Consider the following 23,824-nt stretch of genomic DNA (forward strand, 5'->3'; position numbering starts at 1 on the left):
TCTTGTATTTTCCCCTCAGGGGACCCACCTGCTCGCTCACACACACACACACGCGCCGCCAGCATTGAGGCCGGTCAGCTCAGAAGGTCAGAGCGTGGTGCTAATAACGCCAAGGTCATGGGTTCAATCCCCATACTGGCCAAACTGCTTACTCTGCATGTCTTTAAAAACTTCAGACTCTAAAGATTGTATGTTCCATTGTTAGCTTTGGTGTGCGACAATAATTCGTCAAGTCTGATAATCACCTGACTTAAAGCTAAGAGGAAATAAAGATAACTCAAACATAAGGAATTTAAGTTTATGAAGTGAGGAAAGCTTATTTGTATTACACATCTCATGTACAAATCAAAGTACTTTTCATAAAAAACATTTAAAAAATGAGAATACACATAACTCTCAGTGATGAAGTATAATCATCAAGCTTTAAAAAAGTCTCTACCACCAGACCCCAGGAGCACCCCAGCAGCTTCCACCACCAGACACCCAGCTTCCACCCCCAGACCCCACTAGCTCGACCCCCAGCTTCCACCACCAGAACCCAGGAGCTTCCATCACCAGACTCCTGGAGCTTCCAGCACCAGACCCCAGGAGCATTCACCACCAGACCCCAGCAAAATCACTACCAGAACACAGGAGCTTCCACCACCAGTCCCCGAGTAGACTCATAATATAGCTGAAGTTGTATCTAGCAGAGGATGGTTTCGATCCATCGACCTCTGGGTTATGGGCCCAGCACGCTTCCGCTGCGCCACTCTGCTGAACCACCCACTGTTCCCAAAGTCTGGTCAGGGTCCAAACAGGGGGTCTAGAGTCTAAATGGATTCAGCCAGGTCTGTGACAGTTATCCCCCACTAGCTCGACCCCCAGCTTCCACCACCAGACCCCAGAAGCTTCCACCACCAGACCCCAGCAGCTTCCACCCCCAGACCCCACTAGCTCGACCCCCAGCTTCCACCACCAGACTCCTGGAGCTTCCACCACCAGACCTCAGGAGCTTCCACCACCAGACCTCAGGAGCATTCACCACCATACCCCAGCAAAATCACCACCAGACCCCAGGAGTTTCCACCACCAGAGCTTCCACCACCAGACCCCAGGAGCTTCCACCACCAGAGCTTCCAGCACCAGACCCCAGGAGCTTCCACCACCAGACCCCAGGAGCTTCCACCACCAGACCCCAGGAGCTTCCACCACCAGAGCTTCCACCACCAGACCCCAGGAGCTTCCACCACCAGACCCCAGGAGCTTCCACCACCAGACCCCAGGAGCTTCCACCACCAGACCCCAGGAGCTTCCACCACCAGACCCCAGCAAAATCACCACCAGTCCCCAGCAGCATAACCACCAGACCCCCAGCTTCCACCACCAGTCCCCGGAGGTGCGTGGAATCCCGGACCAGCTCGACCAGAGCCTCGTGGCGAGCCGAGCCGAGAATCGGGGGGCTTCATCCGCATTCTCGTGGCGCTGAGACCGCGGAGATCCAGCCGAGAATCGCGGGGCTTACATCCGCTTACCCCTCCCCTCGGCCCAGAGAAAAACACACCACAGCCGGTCCGGAGCCACTTAGCCTCAGGCCCGAAACAAGACCTTCAACCCGGAGAAAAACTGACAGGCAGCACGTCGCTGAAAGCCACTCAGCCTCGCGGCTCACCGTCCCGCTGCCCAAAAAACCCGGCTCACCTGGAGCCACCCAAAGACCCGGCTCACCGTCCGAACCCGGGGACCCGCTCTTAAGCCCCCCCCCAACCGGCCACCGGAGTGAAAGAGCCAGCCAGCTTACTTGGACGACCAGGGCCCTGGTACCCTAAACACCCAGACGCTCCTGGTACCATGGACAGCACTCTGTCAGATGCTCAGGCGTATATTGCTTTTCACTCATGTTCTGGTTTCAGGACCTTTTGTTAGGACCTTTGGTCAGCTTGTGCAAGCAAACAAATACTGTTGCTTCCATCTGGACAAACATTTAGTTCAGTAATAAAGAATAAAACGTCAGTTAAGTGTTTTGTAGTTGTAACTAAATATGGTAAACGCTCATATGCTTCTCATAGGCTCTGTGTGAAATTCTGAGTTTGTACACTATTAGATGTGGAAAGAAACACTTCCCACTATGTTTACTTTGCAGGAAACTAAACAAAACACTTCTTAACATAGTCATGAGGAGTTGTACAAATAATGACATCACTTTATGTTTGTTATTAAATGAGACAAGGGTAGTATCTCACAGTAGACTCATAATATAGCTGAAGTTGTATCTAGCAGAGGATGGTTTCGATCCATCGACCTCTGGGTTATGGGCCCAGCACGCTTCCGCTGCGCCACTCTGCTGAACCACCCACTGTTCCCAAAGTCTGGTCAGGGTCCAAACAGGGGGTCTAGAGTCTAAATGGACTCAGCCAGGTCTGTGACAGTTATCTGCCATAGATAAGTATATGGTATATCTGAGTGTGAAGTTAAGATCAACATGTAAAAGTTCACACGCGCACACATTCTTGTATTTTCCCCTCAGGGGACCCACCTGCTCGCTCACACACACACACACGCGCCGCCAGCATTGAGGCCGGTCAGCTCAGAAGGTCAGAGCGTGGTGCTAATAACGCCAAGGTCATGGGTTCAATCCCCATACTGGCCAAACTGCTTACTCTGCATGTCTTTAAAAACTTCAGACTCTAAAGATTGTATGTTCCATTGTTAGCTTTGGTGTGCGACAATAATTCGTCAAGTCTGATAATCACCTGACTTAAAGCTAAGAGGAAATAAAGATAACTCAAACATAAGGAATTTAAGTTTATGAAGTGAGGAAAGCTTATTTGTATTACACATCTCATGTACAAATCAAAGTACTTTTCATAAAAAACATTTAAAAAATGAGAATACACATAACTCTCAGTGATGAAGTATAATCATCAAGCTTTAAAAAAGTCTCTACCACCAGACCCCAGGAGCACCCCAGCAGCTTCCACCACCAGACACCCAGCTTCCACCCCCAGACCCCACTAGCTCGACCCCCAGCTTCCACCACCAGAACCCAGGAGCTTCCAGCACCAGACCCCAGGAGCATTCACCACCAGACCCCAGCAAAATCACTACCAGAACACAGGAGCTTCCACCACCAGACCCCCAGCTTCCACCACCAGTCCCCGAGTAGACTCATAATATAGCTGAAGTTGTATCTAGCAGAGGATGGTTTCGATCCATCGACCTCTGGGTTATGGGCCCAGCACGCTTCCGCTGCGCCACTCTGCTGAACCACCCACTGTTCCCAAAGTCTGGTCAGGGTCCAAACAGGGGGTCTAGAGTCTAAATGGATTCAGCCAGGTCTGTGACAGTTATCCCCCACTAGCTCGACCCCCAGCTTCCACCACCAGACCCCAGAAGCTTCCACCACCAGACCCCAGCAGCTTCCACCCCCAGACCCCACTAGCTCGACCCCCAGCTTCCACCACCAGACTCCTGGAGCTTCCACCACCAGACCTCAGGAGCTTCCACCACCAGACCTCAGGAGCATTCACCACCATACCCCAGCAAAATCACCACCAGACCCCAGGAGTTTCCACCACCAGAGCTTCCACCACCAGACCCCAGGAGCTTCCACCACCAGAGCTTCCAGCACCAGACCCCAGGAGCTTCCACCACCAGACCCCAGGAGCTTCCACCACCAGAGCTTCCACCACCAGACCCCAGGAGCTTCCACCACCAGACCCCAGGAGCTTCCACCACCAGACCCCAGGAGCTTCCACCACCAGACCCCAGGAGCTTCCACCACCAGACCCCAGCAAAATCACCACCAGTCCCCAGCAGCATAACCACCAGACCCCCAGCTTCCACCACCAGTCCCCGGAGGTGCGTGGAATCCCGGACCAGCTCGACCAGAGCCTCGTGGCGAGCCGAGCCGAGAATCGGGGGGCTTCATCCGCATTCTCGTGGCGCTGAGACCGCGGAGATCCAGCCGAGAATCGCGGGGCTTACATCCGCTTACCCCTCCCCTCGGCCCAGAGAAAAACACACCACAGCCGGTCCGGAGCCACTTAGCCTCAGGCCCGAAACAAGACCTTCAACCCGGAGAAAAACTGACAGGCAGCACGTCGCTGAAAGCCACTCAGCCTCGCGGCTCACCGTCCCGCTGCCCAAAAAACCCGGCTCACCTGGAGCCACCCAAAGACCCGGCTCACCGTCCGAACCCGGGGACCCGCTCTTAAGCCCCCCCCCAACCGGCCACCGGAGTGAAAGAGCCAGCCCGCTTACTTGGACGACCAGGGCCCTGGTACCCTAAACACCCAGACGCTCCTGGTACCATGGACAGCACTCTGTCAGATGCTCAGGCGTATATTGCTTTTCACTCATGTTCTGGTTTCAGGACCTTTTGTTAGGACCTTTGGTCAGCTTGTGCAAGCAAACAAATACTGTTGCTTCCATCTGGACAAACATTTAGTTCAGTAATAAAGAATAAAACGTCAGTTAAGTGTTTTGTAGTTGTAACTAAATATGGTAAACGCTCATATGCTTCTCATAGGCTCTGTGTGAAATTCTGAGTTTGTACACTATTAGATGTGGAAAGAAACACTTCCCACTATGTTTACTTTGCAGGAAACTAAACAAAACACTTCTTAACATAGTCATGAGGAGTTGTACAAATAATGACATCACTTTATGTTTGTTATTAAATGAGACAAGGGTAGTATCTCACAGTAGACTCATAATATAGCTGAAGTTGTATCTAGCAGAGGATGGTTTCGATCCATCGACCTCTGGGTTATGGGCCCAGCACGCTTCCGCTGCGCCACTCTGCTGAACCACCCACTGTTCCCAAAGTCTGGTCAGGGTCCAAACAGGGGGTCTAGAGTCTAAATGGACTCAGCCAGGTCTGTGACAGTTATCTGCCATAGATAAGTATATGGTATATCTGAGTGTGAAGTTAAGATCAACATGTAAAAGTTCACACGCGCACACATTCTTGTATTTTCCCCTCAGGGGACCCACCTGCTCGCTCACACACACACACACGCGCCGCCAGCATTGAGGCCGGTCAGCTCAGAAGGTCAGAGCGTGGTGCTAATAACGCCAAGGTCATGGGTTCAATCCCCATACTGGCCAAACTGCTTACTCTGCATGTCTTTAAAAACTTCAGACTCTAAAGATTGTATGTTCCATTGTTAGCTTTGGTGTGCGACAATAATTCGTCAAGTCTGATAATCACCTGACTTAAAGCTAAGAGGAAATAAAGATAACTCAAACATAAGGAATTTAAGTTTATGAAGTGAGGAAAGCTTATTTGTATTACACATCTCATGTACAAATCAAAGTACTTTTCATAAAAAACATTTAAAAAATGAGAATACACATAACTCTCAGTGATGAAGTATAATCATCAAGCTTTAAAAAAGTCTCTACCACCAGACCCCAGGAGCACCCCAGCAGCTTCCACCACCAGACACCCAGCTTCCACCCCCAGACCCCACTAGCTCGACCCCCAGCTTCCACCACCAGAACCCAGGAGCTTCCATCACCAGACTCCTGGAGCTTCCAGCACCAGACCCCAGGAGCATTCACCACCAGACCCCAGCAAAATCACTACCAGAACACAGGAGCTTCCACCACCAGACCCCCAGCTTCCACCACCAGTCCCCGAGTAGACTCATAATATAGCTGAAGTTGTATCTAGCAGAGGATGGTTTCGATCCATCGACCTCTGGGTTATGGGCCCAGCACGCTTCCGCTGCGCCACTCTGCTGAACCACCCACTGTTCCCAAAGTCTGGTCAGGGTCCAAACAGGGGGTCTAGAGTCTAAATGGATTCAGCCAGGTCTGTGACAGTTATCCCCCACTAGCTCGACCCCCAGCTTCCACCACCAGACCCCAGAAGCTTCCACCACCAGACCCCAGCAGCTTCCACCCCCAGACCCCACTAGCTCGACCCCCAGCTTCCACCACCAGACTCCTGGAGCTTCCACCACCAGACCTCAGGAGCTTCCACCACCAGACCTCAGGAGCATTCACCACCATACCCCAGCAAAATCACCACCAGACCCCAGGAGTTTCCACCACCAGAGCTTCCACCACCAGACCCCAGGAGCTTCCACCACCAGAGCTTCCAGCACCAGACCCCAGGAGCTTCCACCACCAGACCCCAGGAGCTTCCACCACCAGAGCTTCCACCACCAGACCCCAGGAGCTTCCACCACCAGACCCCAGGAGCTTCCACCACCAGACCCCAGGAGCTTCCACCACCAGACCCCAGGAGCTTCCACCACCAGACCCCAGCAAAATCACCACCAGTCCCCAGCAGCATAACCACCAGACCCCCAGCTTCCACCACCAGTCCCCGGAGGTGCGTGGAATCCCGGACCAGCTCGACCAGAGCCTCGTGGCGAGCCGAGCCGAGAATCGGGGGGCTTCATCCGCATTCTCGTGGCGCTGAGACCGCGGAGATCCAGCCGAGAATCGCGGGGCTTACATCCGCTTACCCCTCCCCTCGGCCCAGAGAAAAACACACCACAGCCGGTCCGGAGCCACTTAGCCTCAGGCCCGAAACAAGACCTTCAACCCGGAGAAAAACTGACAGGCAGCACGTCGCTGAAAGCCACTCAGCCTCGCGGCTCACCGTCCCGCTGCCCAAAAAACCCGGCTCACCTGGAGCCACCCAAAGACCCGGCTCACCGTCCGAACCCGGGGACCCGCTCTTAAGCCCCCCCCCAACCGGCCACCGGAGTGAAAGAGCCAGCCAGCTTACTTGGACGACCAGGGCCCTGGTACCCTAAACACCCAGACGCTCCTGGTACCATGGACAGCACTCTGTCAGATGCTCAGGCGTATATTGCTTTTCACTCATGTTCTGGTTTCAGGACCTTTTGTTAGGACCTTTGGTCAGCTTGTGCAAGCAAACAAATACTGTTGCTTCCATCTGGACAAACATTTAGTTCAGTAATAAAGAATAAAACGTCAGTTAAGTGTTTTGTAGTTGTAACTAAATATGGTAAACGCTCATATGCTTCTCATAGGCTCTGTGTGAAATTCTGAGTTTGTACACTATTAGATGTGGAAAGAAACACTTCCCACTATGTTTACTTTGCAGGAAACTAAACAAAACACTTCTTAACATAGTCATGAGGAGTTGTACAAATAATGACATCACTTTATGTTTGTTATTAAATGAGACAAGGGTAGTATCTCACAGTAGACTCATAATATAGCTGAAGTTGTATCTAGCAGAGGATGGTTTCGATCCATCGACCTCTGGGTTATGGGCCCAGCACGCTTCCGCTGCGCCACTCTGCTGAACCACCCACTGTTCCCAAAGTCTGGTCAGGGTCCAAACAGGGGGTCTAGAGTCTAAATGGACTCAGCCAGGTCTGTGACAGTTATCTGCCATAGATAAGTATATGGTATATCTGAGTGTGAAGTTAAGATCAACATGTAAAAGTTCACACGCGCACACATTCTTGTATTTTCCCCTCAGGGGACCCACCTGCTCGCTCACACACACACACACGCGCCGCCAGCATTGAGGCCGGTCAGCTCAGAAGGTCAGAGCGTGGTGCTAATAACGCCAAGGTCATGGGTTCAATCCCCATACTGGCCAAACTGCTTACTCTGCATGTCTTTAAAAACTTCAGACTCTAAAGATTGTATGTTCCATTGTTAGCTTTGGTGTGCGACAATAATTCGTCAAGTCTGATAATCACCTGACTTAAAGCTAAGAGGAAATAAAGATAACTCAAACATAAGGAATTTAAGTTTATGAAGTGAGGAAAGCTTATTTGTATTACACATCTCATGTACAAATCAAAGTACTTTTCATAAAAAACATTTAAAAAATGAGAATACACATAACTCTCAGTGATGAAGTATAATCATCAAGCTTTAAAAAAGTCTCTACCACCAGACCCCAGGAGCACCCCAGCAGCTTCCACCACCAGACACCCAGCTTCCACCCCCAGACCCCACTAGCTCGACCCCCAGCTTCCACCACCAGAACCCAGGAGCTTCCATCACCAGACTCCTGGAGCTTCCAGCACCAGACCCCAGGAGCATTCACCACCAGACCCCAGCAAAATCACTACCAGAACACAGGAGCTTCCACCACCAGACCCCCAGCTTCCACCACCAGTCCCCGAGTAGACTCATAATATAGCTGAAGTTGTATCTAGCAGAGGATGGTTTCGATCCATCGACCTCTGGGTTATGGGCCCAGCACGCTTCCGCTGCGCCACTCTGCTGAACCACCCACTGTTCCCAAAGTCTGGTCAGGGTCCAAACAGGGGGTCTAGAGTCTAAATGGATTCAGCCAGGTCTGTGACAGTTATCCCCCACTAGCTCGACCCCCAGCTTCCACCACCAGACCCCAGAAGCTTCCACCACCAGACCCCAGCAGCTTCCACCCCCAGACCCCACTAGCTCGACCCCCAGCTTCCACCACCAGACTCCTGGAGCTTCCACCACCAGACCTCAGGAGCTTCCACCACCAGACCTCAGGAGCATTCACCACCATACCCCAGCAAAATCACCACCAGACCCCAGGAGTTTCCACCACCAGAGCTTCCACCACCAGACCCCAGGAGCTTCCACCACCAGAGCTTCCAGCACCAGACCCCAGGAGCTTCCACCACCAGACCCCAGGAGCTTCCACCACCAGAGCTTCCACCACCAGACCCCAGGAGCTTCCACCACCAGACCCCAGGAGCTTCCACCACCAGACCCCAGGAGCTTCCACCACCAGACCCCAGCAAAATCACCACCAGTCCCCAGCAGCATAACCACCAGACCCCCAGCTTCCACCACCAGTCCCCGGAGGTGCGTGGAATCCCGGACCAGCTCGACCAGACCCTCGTGGCGAGCCGAGCCGAGAATCGGGGGGCTTCATCCGCATTCTCGTGGCGCTGAGACCGCGGAGATCCAGCCGAGAATCGCGGGGCTTACATCCGCTTACCCCTCCCCTCGGCCCAGAGAAAAACACACCACAGCCGGTCCGGAGCCACTTAGCCTCAGGCCCGAAACAAGACCTTCAACCCGGAGAAAAACTGACAGGCAGCACGTCGCTGAAAGCCACTCAGCCTCGCGGCTCACCGTCCCGCTGCCCAAAAAACCCGGCTCACCTGGAGCCACCCAAAGACCCGGCTCACCGTCCGAACCCGGGGACCCGCTCTTAAGCCCCCCCCCAACCGGCCACCGGAGTGAAAGAGCCAGCCCGCTTACTTGGACGACCAGGGCCCTGGTACCCTAAACACCCAGACGCTCCTGGTACCATGGACAGCACTCTGTCAGATGCTCAGGCGTATATTGCTTTTCACTCATGTTCTGGTTTCAGGACCTTTTGTTAGGACCTTTGGTCAGCTTGTGCAAGCAAACAAATACTGTTGCTTCCATCTGGACAAACATTTAGTTCAGTAATAAAGAATAAAACGTCAGTTAAGTGTTTTGTAGTTGTAACTAAATATGGTAAACGCTCATATGCTTCTCATAGGCTCTGTGTGAAATTCTGAGTTTGTACACTATTAGATGTGGAAAGAAACACTTCCCACTATGTTTACTTTGCAGGAAACTAAACAAAACACTTCTTAACATAGTCATGAGGAGTTGTACAAATAATGACATCACTTTATGTTTGTTATTAAATGAGACAAGGGTAGTATCTCACAGTAGACTCATAATATAGCTGAAGTTGTATCTAGCAGAGGATGGTTTCCATCCATCGACCTCTGGGTTATGGGCCCAGCACGCTTCCGCTGCGCCACTCTGCTGAACCACCCACTGTTCCCAAAGTCTGGTCAGGGTCCAAACAGGGGGTCTAGAGTCTAAATGGACTCAGCCAGGTCTGTGACAGTTATCTGCCATAGATAAGTATATGGTATATCTGAGTGTGAAGTTAAGATCAACATGTAAAAGTTCACACGCGCACACATTCTTGTATTTTCCCCTCAGGGGACCCACCTGCTCGCTCACACACACACACACGCGCCGCCAGCATTGAGGCCGGTCAGCTCAGAAGGTCAGAGCGTGGTGCTAATAACGCCAAGGTCATGGGTTCAATCCCCATACTGGCCAAACTGCTTACTCTGCATGTCTTTAAAAACTTCAGACTCTAAAGATTGTATGTTCCATTGTTAGCTTTGGTGTGCGACAATAATTCGTCAAGTCTGATAATCACCTGACTTAAAGCTAAGAGGAAATAAAGATAACTCAAACATAAGGAATTTAAGTTTATGAAGTGAGGAAAGCTTATTTGTATTACACATCTCATGTACAAATCAAAGTACTTTTCATAAAAAACATTTAAAAAATGAGAATACACATAACTCTCAGTGATGAAGTATAATCATCAAGCTTTAAAAAAGTCTCTACCACCAGACCCCAGGAGCACCCCAGCAGCTTCCACCACCAGACACCCAGCTTCCACCCCCAGACCCCACTAGCTCGACCCCCAGCTTCCACCACCAGAACCCAGGAGCTTCCAGCACCAGACCCCAGGAGCATTCACCACCAGACCCCAGCAAAATCACTACCAGAACACAGGAGCTTCCACCACCAGACCCCCAGCTTCCACCACCAGTCCCCGAGTAGACTCATAATATAGCTGAAGTTGTATCTAGCAGAGGATGGTTTCGATCCATCGACCTCTGGGTTATGGGCCCAGCACGCTTCCGCTGCGCCACTCTGCTGAACCACCCACTGTTCCCAAAGTCTGGTCAGGGTCCAAACAGGGGGTCTAGAGTCTAAATGGATTCAGCCAGGTCTGTGACAGTTATCCCCCACTAGCTCGACCCCCAGCTTCCACCACCAGACCCCAGAAGCTTCCACCACCAGACCCCAGCAGCTTCCACCCCCAGACCCCACTAGCTCGACCCCCAGCTTCCACCACCAGACTCCTGGAGCTTCCACCACCAGACCTCAGGAGCTTCCACCACCAGACCTCAGGAGCATTCACCACCATACCCCAGCAAAATCACCACCAGACCCCAGGAGTTTCCACCACCAGAGCTTCCACCACCAGACCCCAGGAGCTTCCACCACCAGAGCTTCCAGCACCAGACCCCAGGAGCTTCCACCACCAGACCCCAGGAGCTTCCACCACCAGAGCTTCCACCACCAGACCCCAGGAGCTTCCACCACCAGACCCCAGGAGCTTCCACCACCAGACCCCAGGAGCTTCCACCACCAGACCCCAGGAGCTTCCACCACCAGACCCCAGCAAAATCACCACCAGTCCCCAGCAGCATAACCACCAGACCCCCAGCTTCCACCACCAGTCCCCGGAGGTGCGTGGAATCCCGGACCAGCTCGACCAGAGCCTCGTGGCGAGCCGAGCCGAGAATCGGGGGGCTTCATCCGCATTCTCGTGGCGCTGAGACCGCGGAGATCCAGCCGAGAATCGCGGGGCTTACATCCGCTTACCCCTCCCCTCGGCCCAGAGAAAAACACACCACAGCCGGTCCGGAGCCACTTAGCCTCAGGCCCGAAACAAGACCTTCAACCCGGAGAAAAACTGACAGGCAGCACGTCGCTGAAAGCCACTCAGCCTCGCGGCTCACCGTCCCGCTGCCCAAAAAACCCGGCTCACCTGGAGCCACCCAAAGACCCGGCTCACCGTCCGAACCCGGGGACCCGCTCTTAAGCCCCCCCCCAACCGGCCACCGGAGTGAAAGAGCCAGCCCGCTTACTTGGACGACCAGGGCCCTGGTACCCTAAACACCCAGACGCTCCTGGTACCATGGACAGCACTCTGTCAGATGCTCAGGCGTATATTGCTTTTCACTCATGTTCTGGTTTCAGGACCTTTTGTTAGGACCTTTGGTCAGCTTGTGCAAGCAAACAAATACTGTTGCTTCCATCTGGACAAACATTTAGTTCAGTAATAAAGAATAAAACGTCAGTTAAGTGTTTTGTAGTTGTAACTAAATATGGTAAACGCTCATATGCTTCTCATAGGCTCTGTGTGAAATTCTGAGTTTGTACACTATTAGATGTGGAAAGAAACACTTCCCACTATGTTTACTTTGCAGGAAACTAAACAAAACACTTCTTAACATAGTCATGAGGAGTTGTACAAATAATGACATCACTTTATGTTTGTTATTAAATGAGACAAGGGTAGTATCTCACAGTAGACTCATAATATAGCTGAAGTTGTATCTAGCAGAGGATGGTTTCGATCCATCGACCTCTGGGTTATGGGCCCAGCACGCTTCCGCTGCGCCACTCTGCTGAACCACCCACTGTTCCCAAAGTCTGGTCAGGGTCCAAACAGGGGGTCTAGAGTCTAAATGGACTCAGCCAGGTCTGTGACAGTTATCTGCCATAGATAAGTATATGGTATATCTGAGTGTGAAGTTAAGATCAACATGTAAAAGTTCACACGCGCACACATTCTTGTATTTTCCCCTCAGGGGACCCACCTGCTCGCTCACACACACACACACGCGCCGCCAGCATTGAGGCCGGTCAGCTCAGAAGGTCAGAGCGTGGTGCTAATAACGCCAAGGTCATGGGTTCAATCCCCATACTGGCCAAACTGCTTACTCTGCATGTCTTTAAAAACTTCAGACTCTAAAGATTGTATGTTCCATTGTTAGCTTTGGTGTGCGACAATAATTCGTCAAGTCTGATAATCACCTGACTTAAAGCTAAGAGGAAATAAAGATAACTCAAACATAAGGAATTTAAGTTTATGAAGTGAGGAAAGCTTATTTGTATTACACATCTCATGTACAAATCAAAGTACTTTTCATAAAAAACATTTAAAAAATGAGAATACACATAACTCTCAGTGATGAAGTATAATCATCAAGCTTTAAAAAAGTCTCTACCACCAGACCCCAGGAGCACCCCAGCAGCTTCCACCACCAGACACCCAGCTTCCACCCCCAGACCCCACTAGCTCGACCCCCAGCTTCCACCACCAGAACCCAGGAGCTTCCATCACCAGACTCCTGGAGCTTCCAGCACCAGACCCCAGGAGCATTCACCACCAGACCCCAGCAAAATCACTACCAGAACACAGGAGCTTCCACCACCAGACCCCCAGCTTCCACCACCAGTCCCCGAGTAGACTCATAATATAGCTGAAGTTGTATCTAGCAGAGGATGGTTTCGATCCATCGACCTCTGGGTTATGGGCCCAGCACGCTTCCGCTGCGCCACTCTGCTGAACCACCCACTGTTCCCAAAGTCTGGTCAGGGTCCAAACAGGGGGTCTAGAGTCTAAATGGATTCAGCCAGGTCTGTGACAGTTATCCCCCACTAGCTCGACCCCCAGCTTCCACCACCAGACCCCAGAAGCTTCCACCACCAGACCCCAGCAGCTTCCACCCCCAGACCCCACTAGCTCGACCCCCAGCTTCCACCACCAGACTCCTGGAGCTTCCACCACCAGACCTCAGGAGCTTCCACCACCAGACCTCAGGAGCATTCACCACCATACCCCAGCAAAATCACCACCAGACCCCAGGAGTTTCCACCACCAGAGCTTCCACCACCAGACCCCAGGAGCTTCCACCACCAGAGCTTCCAGCACCAGACCCCAGGAGCTTCCACCACCAGACCCCAGGAGCTTCCACCACCAGAGCTTCCACCACCAGACCCCAGGAGCTTCCACCACCAGACCCCAGGAGCTTCCACCACCAGACCCCAGGAGCTTCCACCACCAGACCCCAGGAGCTTCCACCACCAGACCCCAGCAAAATCACCACCAGTCCCCAGCAGCATAACCACCAGACCCCCAGCTTCCACCACCAGTCCCCGGAGGTGCGTGGAATCCCGGACCAGCTCGACCAGAGCCTCGTGGCGAGCCGAGCCGAGAATCGGGGGGCTTCATCCGCATTCTCGTGGCGCTGAGACCGCGGAGATCCAGCCGAGAATCGCGGGGCTTACATCCGCTTACCCCTCCCCTCGGCCCAGAGAAAAACACACCACAGCCGGTCCGGAGCCACTTAGCCTCAGGCCCGAAACAAGACCTTCAACCCGGAGAAAAACTGACAGGCAGCACGTCGCTGAAAGCCACTCAGCCTCGCGGCTCACCGTCCCGCTGCCCAAAAAACCCGGCTCACCTGGAGCCACCCAAAGACCCGGCTCACCGTCCGAACCCGGGGACCCGCTCTTAAGCCCCCCCCCAACCGGCCACCGGAGTGAAAGAGCCAGCCAGCTTACTTGGACGACCAGGGCCCTGGTACCCTAAACACCCAGACGCTCCTGGTACCATGGACAGCACTCTGTCAGATGCTCAGGCGTATATTGCTTTTCACTCATGTTCTGGTTTCAGGACCTTTTGTTAGGACCTTTGGTCAGCTTGTGCAAGCAAACAAATACTGTTGCTTCCATCTGGACAAACATTTAGTTCAGTAATAAAGAATAAAACGTCAGTTAAGTGTTTTGTAGTTGTAACTAAATATGGTAAACGCTCATATGCTTCTCATAGGCTCTGTGTGAAATTCTGAGTTTGTACACTATTAGATGTGGAAAGAAACACTTCCCACTATGTTTACTTTGCAGGAAACTAAACAAAACACTTCTTAACATAGTCATGAGGAGTTGTACAAATAATGACATCACTTTATGTTTGTTATTAAATGAGACAAGGGTAGTATCTCACAGTAGACTCATAATATAGCTGAAGTTGTATCTAGCAGAGGATGGTTTCGATCCATCGACCTCTGGGTTATGGGCCCAGCACGCTTCCGCTGCGCCACTCTGCTGAACCACCCACTGTTCCCAAAGTCTGGTCAGGGTCCAAACAGGGGGTCTAGAGTCTAAATGGACTCAGCCAGGTCTGTGACAGTTATCTGCCATAGATAAGTATATGGTATATCTGAGTGTGAAGTTAAGATCAACATGTAAAAGTTCACACGCGCACACATTCTTGTATTTTCCCCTCAGGGGACCCACCTGCTCGCTCACACACACACACACGCGCCGCCAGCATTGAGGCCGGTCAGCTCAGAAGGTCAGAGCGTGGTGCTAATAACGCCAAGGTCATGGGTTCAATCCCCATACTGGCCAAACTGCTTACTCTGCATGTCTTTAAAAACTTCAGACTCTAAAGATTGTATGTTCCATTGTTAGCTTTGGTGTGCGACAATAATTCGTCAAGTCTGATAATCACCTGACTTAAAGCTAAGAGGAAATAAAGATAACTCAAACATAAGGAATTTAAGTTTATGAAGTGAGGAAAGCTTATTTGTATTACACATCTCATGTACAAATCAAAGTACTTTTCATAAAAAACATTTAAAAAATGAGAATACACATAACTCTCAGTGATGAAGTATAATCATCAAGCTTTAAAAAAGTCTCTACCACCAGACCCCAGGAGCACCCCAGCAGCTTCCACCACCAGACACCCAGCTTCCACCCCCAGACCCCACTAGCTCGACCCCCAGCTTCCACCACCAGAACCCAGGAGCTTCCATCACCAGACTCCTGGAGCTTCCAGCACCAGACCCCAGGAGCATTCACCACCAGACCCCAGCAAAATCACTACCAGAACACAGGAGCTTCCACCACCAGACCCCCAGCTTCCACCACCAGTCCCCGAGTAGACTCATAATATAGCTGAAGTTGTATCTAGCAGAGGATGGTTTCGATCCATCGACCTCTGGGTTATGGGCCCAGCACGCTTCCGCTGCGCCACTCTGCTGAACCACCCACTGTTCCCAAAGTCTGGTCAGGGTCCAAACAGGGGGTCTAGAGTCTAAATGGATTCAGCCAGGTCTGTGACAGTTATCCCCCACTAGCTCGACCCCCAGCTTCCACCACCAGACCCCAGAAGCTTCCACCACCAGACCCCAGCAGCTTCCACCCCCAGACCCCACTAGCTCGACCCCCAGCTTCCACCACCAGACTCCTGGAGCTTCCACCACCAGACCTCAGGAGCTTCCACCACCAGACCTCAGGAGCATTCACCACCATACCCCAGCAAAATCACCACCAGACCCCAGGAGTTTCCACCACCAGAGCTTCCACCACCAGACCCCAGGAGCTTCCACCACCAGAGCTTCCAGCACCAGACCCCAGGAGCTTCCACCACCAGACCCCAGGAGCTTCCACCACCAGAGCTTCCACCACCAGACCCCAGGAGCTTCCACCACCAGACCCCAGGAGCTTCCACCACCAGACCCCAGGAGCTTCCACCACCAGACCCCAGCAAAATCACCACCAGTCCCCAGCAGCATAACCACCAGACCCCCAGCTTCCACCACCAGTCCCCGGAGGTGCGTGGAATCCCGGACCAGCTCGACCAGACCCTCGTGGCGAGCCGAGCCGAGAATCGGGGGGCTTCATCCGCATTCTCGTGGCGCTGAGACCGCGGAGATCCAGCCGAGAATCGCGGGGCTTACATCCGCTTACCCCTCCCCTCGGCCCAGAGAAAAACACACCACAGCCGGTCCGGAGCCACTTAGCCTCAGGCCCGAAACAAGACCTTCAACCCGGAGAAAAACTGACAGGCAGCACGTCGCTGAAAGCCACTCAGCCTCGCGGCTCACCGTCCCGCTGCCCAAAAAACCCGGCTCACCTGGAGCCACCCAAAGACCCGGCTCACCGTCCGAACCCGGGGACCCGCTCTTAAGCCCCCCCCCAACCGGCCACCGGAGTGAAAGAGCCAGCCCGCTTACTTGGACGACCAGGGCCCTGGTACCCTAAACACCCAGACGCTCCTGGTACCATGGACAGCACTCTGTCAGATGCTCAGGCGTATATTGCTTTTCACTCATGTTCTGGTTTCAGGACCTTTTGTTAGGACCTTTGGTCAGCTTGTGCAAGCAAACAAATACTGTTGCTTCCATCTGGACAAACATTTAGTTCAGTAATAAAGAATAAAACGTCAGTTAAGTGTTTTGTAGTTGTAACTAAATATGGTAAACGCTCATATGCTTCTCATAGGCTCTGTGTGAAATTCTGAGTTTGTACACTATTAGATGTGGAAAGAAACACTTCCCACTATGTTTACTTTGCAGGAAACTAAACAAAACACTTCTTAACATAGTCATGAGGAGTTGTACAAATAATGACATCACTTTATGTTTGTTATTAAATGAGACAAGGGTAGTATCTCACAGTAGACTCATAATATAGCTGAAGTTGTATCTAGCAGAGGATGGTTTCGATCCATCGACCTCTGGGTTATGGGCCCAGCACGCTTCCGCTGCGCCACTCTGCTGAACCACCCACTGTTCCCAAAGTCTGGTCAGGGTCCAAACAGGGGGTCTAGAGTCTAAATGGACTCAGCCAGGTCTGTGACAGTTATCTGCCATAGATAAGTATATGGTATATCTGAGTGTGAAGTTAAGATCAACATGTAAAAGTTCACACGCGCACACATTCTTGTATTTTCCCCTCAGGGGACCCACCTGCTCGCTCACACACACACACACGCGCCGCCAGCATTGAGGCCGGTCAGCTCAGAAGGTCAGAGCGTGGTGCTAATAACGCCAAGGTCATGGGTTCAATCCCCATACTGGCCAAACTGCTTACTCTGCATGTCTTTAAAAACTTCAGACTCTAAAGATTGTATGTTCCATTGTTAGCTTTGGTGTGCGACAATAATTCGTCAAGTCTGATAATCACCTGACTTAAAGCTAAGAGGAAATAAAGATAACTCAAACATAAGGAATTTAAGTTTATGAAGTGAGGAAAGCTTATTTGTATTACACATCTCATGTACAAATCAAAGTACTTTTCATAAAAAACATTTAAAAAATGAGAATACACATAACTCTCAGTGATGAAGTATAATCATCAAGCTTTAAAAAAGTCTCTACCACCAGACCCCAGGAGCACCCCAGCAGCTTCCACCACCAGACACCCAGCTTCCACCCCCAGACCCCACTAGCTCGACCCCCAGCTTCCACCACCAGAACCCAGGAGCTTCCATCACCAGACTCCTGGAGCTTCCAGCACCAGACCCCAGGAGCATTCACCACCAGACCCCAGCAAAATCACTACCAGAACACAGGAGCTTCCACCACCAGTCCCCGAGTAGACTCATAATATAGCTGAAGTTGTATCTAGCAGAGGATGGTTTCGATCCATCGACCTCTGGGTTATGGGCCCAGCACGCTTCCGCTGCGCCACTCTGCTGAACCACCCACTGTTCCCAAAGTCTGGTCAGGGTCCAAACAGGGGGTCTAGAGTCTAAATGGATTCAGCCAGGTCTGTGACAGTTATCCCCCACTAGCTCGACCCCCAGCTTCCACCACCAGACCCCAGAAGCTTCCACCACCAGACCCCAGCAGCTTCCACCCCCAGACCCCACTAGCTCGACCCCCAGCTTCCACCACCAGACTCCTGGAGCTTCCACCACCAGACCTCAGGAGCTTCCACCACCAGACCTCAGGAGCATTCACCACCATACCCCAGCAAAATCACCACCAGACCCCAGGAGTTTCCACCACCAGAGCTTCCACCACCAGACCCCAGGAGCTTCCACCACCAGAGCTTCCAGCACCAGACCCCAGGAGCTTCCACCACCAGACCCCAGGAGCTTCCACCACCAGAGCTTCCACCACCAGACCCCAGGAGCTTCCACCACCAGACCCCAGGAGCTTCCACCACCAGACCCCAGGAGCTTCCACCACCAGACCCCAGGAGCTTCCACCACCAGACCCCAGCAAAATCACCACCAGTCCCCAGCAGCATAACCACCAGACCCCCAGCTTCCACCACCAGTCCCCGGAGGTGCGTGGAATCCCGGACCAGCTCGACCAGAGCCTCGTGGCGAGCCGAGCCGAGAATCGGGGGGCTTCATCCGCATTCTCGTGGCGCTGAGACCGCGGAGATCCAGCCGAGAATCGCGGGGCTTACATCCGCTTACCCCTCCCCTCGGCCCAGAGAAAAACACACCACAGCCGGTCCGGAGCCACTTAGCCTCAGGCCCGAAACAAGACCTTCAACCCGGAGAAAAACTGACAGGCAGCACGTCGCTGAAAGCCACTCAGCCTCGCGGCTCACCGTCCCGCTGCCCAAAAAACCCGGCTCACCTGGAGCCACCCAAAGACCCGGCTCACCGTCCGAACCCGGGGACCCGCTCTTAAGCCCCCCCCCAACCGGCCACCGGAGTGAAAGAGCCAGCCCGCTTACTTGGACGACCAGGGCCCTGGTACCCTAAACACCCAGACGCTCCTGGTACCATGGACAGCACTCTGTCAGATGCTCAGGCGTATATTGCTTTTCACTCATGTTCTGGTTTCAGGACCTTTTGTTAGGACCTTTGGTCAGCTTGTGCAAGCAAACAAATACTGTTGCTTCCATCTGGACAAACATTTAGTTCAGTAATAAAGAATAAAACGTCAGTTAAGTGTTTTGTAGTTGTAACTAAATATGGTAAACGCTCATATGCTTCTCATAGGCTCTGTGTGAAATTCTGAGTTTGTACACTATTAGATGTGGAAAGAAACACTTCCCACTATGTTTACTTTGCAGGAAACTAAACAAAACACTTCTTAACATAGTCATGAGGAGTTGTACAAATAATGACATCACTTTATGTTTGTTATTAAATGAGACAAGGGTAGTATCTCACAGTAGACTCATAATATAGCTGAAGTTGTATCTAGCAGAGGATGGTTTCGATCCATCGACCTCTGGGTTATGGGCCCAGCACGCTTCCGCTGCGCCACTCTGCTGAACCACCCACTGTTCCCAAAGTCTGGTCAGGGTCCAAACAGGGGGTCTAGAGTCTAAATGGACTCAGCCAGGTCTGTGACAGTTATCTGCCATAGATAAGTATATGGTATATCTGAGTGTGAAGTTAAGATCAACATGTAAAAGTTCACACGCGCACACATTCTTGTATTTTCCCCTCAGGGGACCCACCTGCTCGCTCACACACACACACACGCGCCGCCAGCATTGAGGCCGGTCAGCTCAGAAGGTCAGAGCGTGGTGCTAATAACGCCAAGGTCATGGGTTCAATCCCCATACTGGCCAAACTGCTTACTCTGCATGTCTTTAAAAACTTCAGACTCTAAAGATTGTATGTTCCATTGTTAGCTTTGGTGTGCGACAATAATTCGTCAAGTCTGATAATCACCTGACTTAAAGCTAAGAGGAAATAAAGATAACTCAAACATAAGGAATTTAAGTTTATGAAGTGAGGAAAGCTTATTTGTATTACACATCTCATGTACAAATCAAAGTACTTTTCATAAAAAACATTTAAAAAATGAGAATACACATAACTCTCAGTGATGAAGTATAATCATCAAGCTTTAAAAAAGTCTCTACCACCAGACCCCAGGAGCACCCCAGCAGCTTCCACCACCAGACACCCAGCTTCCACCCCCAGACCCCACTAGCTCGACCCCCAGCTTCCACCACCAGAACCCAGGAGCTTCCATCACCAGACTCCTGGAGCTTCCAGCACCAGACCCCAGGAGCATTCACCACCAGACCCCAGCAAAATCACTACCAGAACACAGGAGCTTCCACCACCAGACCCCCAGCTTCCACCACCAGTCCCCGAGTAGACTCATAATATAGCTGAAGTTGTATCTAGCAGAGGATGGTTTCGATCCATCGACCTCTGGGTTATGGGCCCAGCACGCTTCCGCTGCGCCACTCTGCTGAACCACCCACTGTTCCCAAAGTCTGGTCAGGGTCCAAACAGGGGGTCTAGAGTCTAAATGGATTCAGCCAGGTCTGTGACAGTTATCCCCCACTAGCTCGACCCCCAGCTTCCACCACCAGACCCCAGAAGCTTCCACCACCAGACCCCAGCAGCTTCCACCCCCAGACCCCACTAGCTCGACCCCCAGCTTCCACCACCAGACTCCTGGAGCTTCCACCACCAGACCTCAGGAGCTTCCACCACCAGACCTCAGGAGCATTCACCACCATACCCCAGCAAAATCACCACCAGACCCCAGGAGTTTCCACCACCAGAGCTTCCACCACCAGACCCCAGGAGCTTCCACCACCAGAGCTTCCAGCACCAGACCCCAGGAGCTTCCACCACCAGACCCCAGGAGCTTCCACCACCAGAGCTTCCACCACCAGACCCCAGGAGCTTCCACCACCAGACCCCAGGAGCTTCCACCACCAGACCCCAGGAGCTTCCACCACCAGACCCCAGGAGCTTCCACCACCAGACCCCAGCAAAATCACCACCAGTCCCCAGCAGCATAACCACCAGACCCCCAGCTTCCACCACCAGTCCCCGGAGGTGCGTGGAATCCCGGACCAGCTCGACCAGAGCCTCGTGGCGAGCCGAGCCGAGAATCGGGGGGCTTCATCCGCATTCTCGTGGCGCTGAGACCGCGGAGATCCAGCCGAGAATCGCGGGGCTTACATCCGCTTACCCCTCCCCTCGGCCCAGAGAAAAACACACCACAGCCGGTCCGGAGCCACTTAGCCTCAGGCCCGAAACAAGACCTTCAACCCGGAGAAAAACTGACAGGCAGCACGTCGCTGAAAGCCACTCAGCCTCGCGGCTCACCGTCCCGCTGCCCAAAAAACCCGGCTCACCTGGAGCCACCCAAAGACCCGGCTCACCGTCCGAACCCGGGGACCCGCTCTTAAGCCCCCCCCCAACCGGCCACCGGAGTGAAAGAGCCAGCCCGCTTACTTGGACGACCAGGGCCCTGGTACCCTAAACACCCAGACGCTCCTGGTACCATGGACAGCACTCTGTCAGATGCTCAGGCGTATATTGCTTTTCACTCATGTTCTGGTTTCAGGACCTTTTGTTAGGACCTTTGGTCAGCTTGTGCAAGCAAACAAATACTGTTGCTTCCATCTGGACAAACATTTAGTTCAGTAATAAAGAATAAAACGTCAGTTAAGTGTTTTGTAGTTGTAACTAAATATGGTAAACGCTCATATGCTTCTCATAGGCTCTGTGTGAAATTCTGAGTTTGTACACTATTAGATGTGGAAAGAAACACTTCCCACTATGTTTACTTTGCAGGAAACTAAACAAAACACTTCTTAACATAGTCATGAGGAGTTGTACAAATAATGACATCACTTTATGTTTGTTATTAAATGAGACAAGGGTAGTATCTCACAGTAGACTCATAATATAGCTGAAGTTGTATCTAGCAGAGGATGGTTTCGATCCATCGACCTCTGGGTTATGGGCCCAGCACGCTTCCGCTGCGCCACTCTGCTGAACCACCCACTGTTCCCAAAGTCTGGTCAGGGTCCAAACAGGGGGTCTAGAGTCTAAATGGACTCAGCCAGGTCTGTGACAGTTATCTGCCATAGATAAGTATATGGTATATCTGAGTGTGAAGTTAAGATCAACATGTAAAAGTTCACACGCGCACACATTCTTGTATTTTCCCCTCAGGGGACCCACCTGCTCGCTCACACACACACACACGCGCCGCCAGCATTGAGGCCGGTCAGCTCAGAAGGTCAGAGCGTGGTGCTAATAACGCCAAGGTCATGGGTTCAATCCCCATACTGGCCAAACTGCTTACTCTGCATGTCTTTAAAAACTTCAGACTCTAAAGATTGTATGTTCCATTGTTAGCTTTGGTGTGCGACAATAATTCGTCAAGTCTGATAATCACCTGACTTAAAGCTAAGAGGAAATAAAGATAACTCAAACATAAGGAATTTAAGTTTATGAAGTGAGGAAAGCTTATTTGTATTACACATCTCATGTACAAATCAAAGTACTTTTCATAAAAAACATTTAAAAAATGAGAATACACATAACTCTCAGTGATGAAGTATAATCATCAAGCTTTAAAAAAGTCTCTACCACCAGACCCCAGGAGCACCCCAGCAGCTTCCACCACCAGACACCCAGCTTCCACCCCCAGACCCCACTAGCTCGACCCCCAGCTTCCACCACCAGAACCCAGGAGCTTCCATCACCAGACTCCTGGAGCTTCCAGCACCAGACCCCAGGAGCATTCACCACCAGACCCCAGCAAAATCACTACCAGAACACAGGAGCTTCCACCACCAGTCCCCGAGTAGACTCATAATATAGCTGAAGTTGTATCTAGCAGAGGATGGTTTCGATCCATCGACCTCTGGGTTATGGGCCCAGCACGCTTCCGCTGCGCCACTCTGCTGAACCACCCACTGTTCCCAAAGTCTGGTCAGGGTCCAAACAGGGGGTCTAGAGTCTAAATGGATTCAGCCAGGTCTGTGACAGTTATCCCCCACTAGCTCGACCCCCAGCTTCCACCACCAGACCCCAGAAGCTTCCACCACCAGACCCCAGCAGCTTCCACCCCCAGACCCCACTAGCTCGACCCCCAGCTTCCACCACCAGACTCCTGGAGCTTCCACCACCAGACCTCAGGAGCTTCCACCACCAGACCTCAGGAGCATTCACCACCATACCCCAGCAAAATCACCACCAGACCCCAGGAGTTTCCACCACCAGAGCTTCCACCACCAGACCCCAGGAGCTTCCACCACCAGAGCTTCCAGCACCAGACCCCAGGAGCTTCCACCACCAGACCCCAGGAGCTTCCACCACCAGAGCTTCCACCACCAGACCCCAGGAGCTTCCACCACCAGACCCCAGGAGCTTCCACCACCAGACCCCAGGAGCTTCCACCACCAGACCCCAGGAGCTTCCACCACCAGACCCCAGCAAAATCACCACCAGTCCCCAGCAGCATAACCACCAGACCCCCAGCTTCCACCACCAGTCCCCGGAGGTGCGTGGAATCCCGGACCAGCTCGACCAGAGCCTCGTGGCGAGCCGAGCCGAGAATCGGGGGGCTTCATCCGCATTCTCGTGGCGCTGAGACCGCGGAGATCCAGCCGAGAATCGCGGGGCTTACATCCGCTTACCCCTCCCCTCGGCCCAGAGAAAAACACACCACAGCCGGTCCGGAGCCACTTAGCCTCAGGCCCGAAACAAGACCTTCAA

The 23,824-nt window shown here is 52.3% G+C and overlaps 10 non-coding genes across 10 annotated transcripts; all 10 read left to right on the forward strand.

Moving 5' to 3' along the window:
• The first annotated feature begins 68 nt into the window (after window positions 1-68).
• On the forward strand, window positions 69-142 carry trnai-aau (transfer RNA isoleucine (anticodon AAU)). The gene has a single exon. It is a non-coding gene; the product is annotated as a tRNA-Ile (tRNA).
• Window positions 143-2,555: 2,413 nt separating this feature from the next.
• trnai-aau (transfer RNA isoleucine (anticodon AAU)) lies at window positions 2,556-2,629 on the forward strand. Its single transcript has one exon. It is a non-coding gene; the product is annotated as a tRNA-Ile (tRNA).
• Window positions 2,630-5,017: 2,388 nt separating this feature from the next.
• Window positions 5,018-5,091, forward strand: trnai-aau (transfer RNA isoleucine (anticodon AAU)). Its single transcript has one exon. It is a non-coding gene; the product is annotated as a tRNA-Ile (tRNA).
• A 2,411-nt stretch (window positions 5,092-7,502) lies between these two features.
• trnai-aau (transfer RNA isoleucine (anticodon AAU)) lies at window positions 7,503-7,576 on the forward strand. Its single transcript has one exon. It is a non-coding gene; the product is annotated as a tRNA-Ile (tRNA).
• A 2,388-nt stretch (window positions 7,577-9,964) lies between these two features.
• trnai-aau (transfer RNA isoleucine (anticodon AAU)) lies at window positions 9,965-10,038 on the forward strand. Its single transcript has one exon. It is a non-coding gene; the product is annotated as a tRNA-Ile (tRNA).
• Window positions 10,039-12,426: 2,388 nt separating this feature from the next.
• Window positions 12,427-12,500, forward strand: trnai-aau (transfer RNA isoleucine (anticodon AAU)). Its single transcript has one exon. It is a non-coding gene; the product is annotated as a tRNA-Ile (tRNA).
• Window positions 12,501-14,911: 2,411 nt separating this feature from the next.
• trnai-aau (transfer RNA isoleucine (anticodon AAU)) lies at window positions 14,912-14,985 on the forward strand. The gene has a single exon. It is a non-coding gene; the product is annotated as a tRNA-Ile (tRNA).
• Window positions 14,986-17,373: 2,388 nt separating this feature from the next.
• trnai-aau (transfer RNA isoleucine (anticodon AAU)) lies at window positions 17,374-17,447 on the forward strand. The gene has a single exon. It is a non-coding gene; the product is annotated as a tRNA-Ile (tRNA).
• Window positions 17,448-19,837: 2,390 nt separating this feature from the next.
• On the forward strand, window positions 19,838-19,911 carry trnai-aau (transfer RNA isoleucine (anticodon AAU)). The gene has a single exon. It is a non-coding gene; the product is annotated as a tRNA-Ile (tRNA).
• Window positions 19,912-22,322: 2,411 nt separating this feature from the next.
• On the forward strand, window positions 22,323-22,396 carry trnai-aau (transfer RNA isoleucine (anticodon AAU)). The gene has a single exon. It is a non-coding gene; the product is annotated as a tRNA-Ile (tRNA).
• Window positions 22,397-23,824: the final 1,428 nt, after the last annotated feature.

The sequence above is a fragment of the Cololabis saira genome, unplaced genomic scaffold (assembly GCF_033807715.1).
Source record: "Cololabis saira isolate AMF1-May2022 unplaced genomic scaffold, fColSai1.1 scf036, whole genome shotgun sequence".
Lineage (NCBI taxonomy): Eukaryota > Metazoa > Chordata > Actinopteri > Beloniformes > Belonidae > Cololabis > Cololabis saira.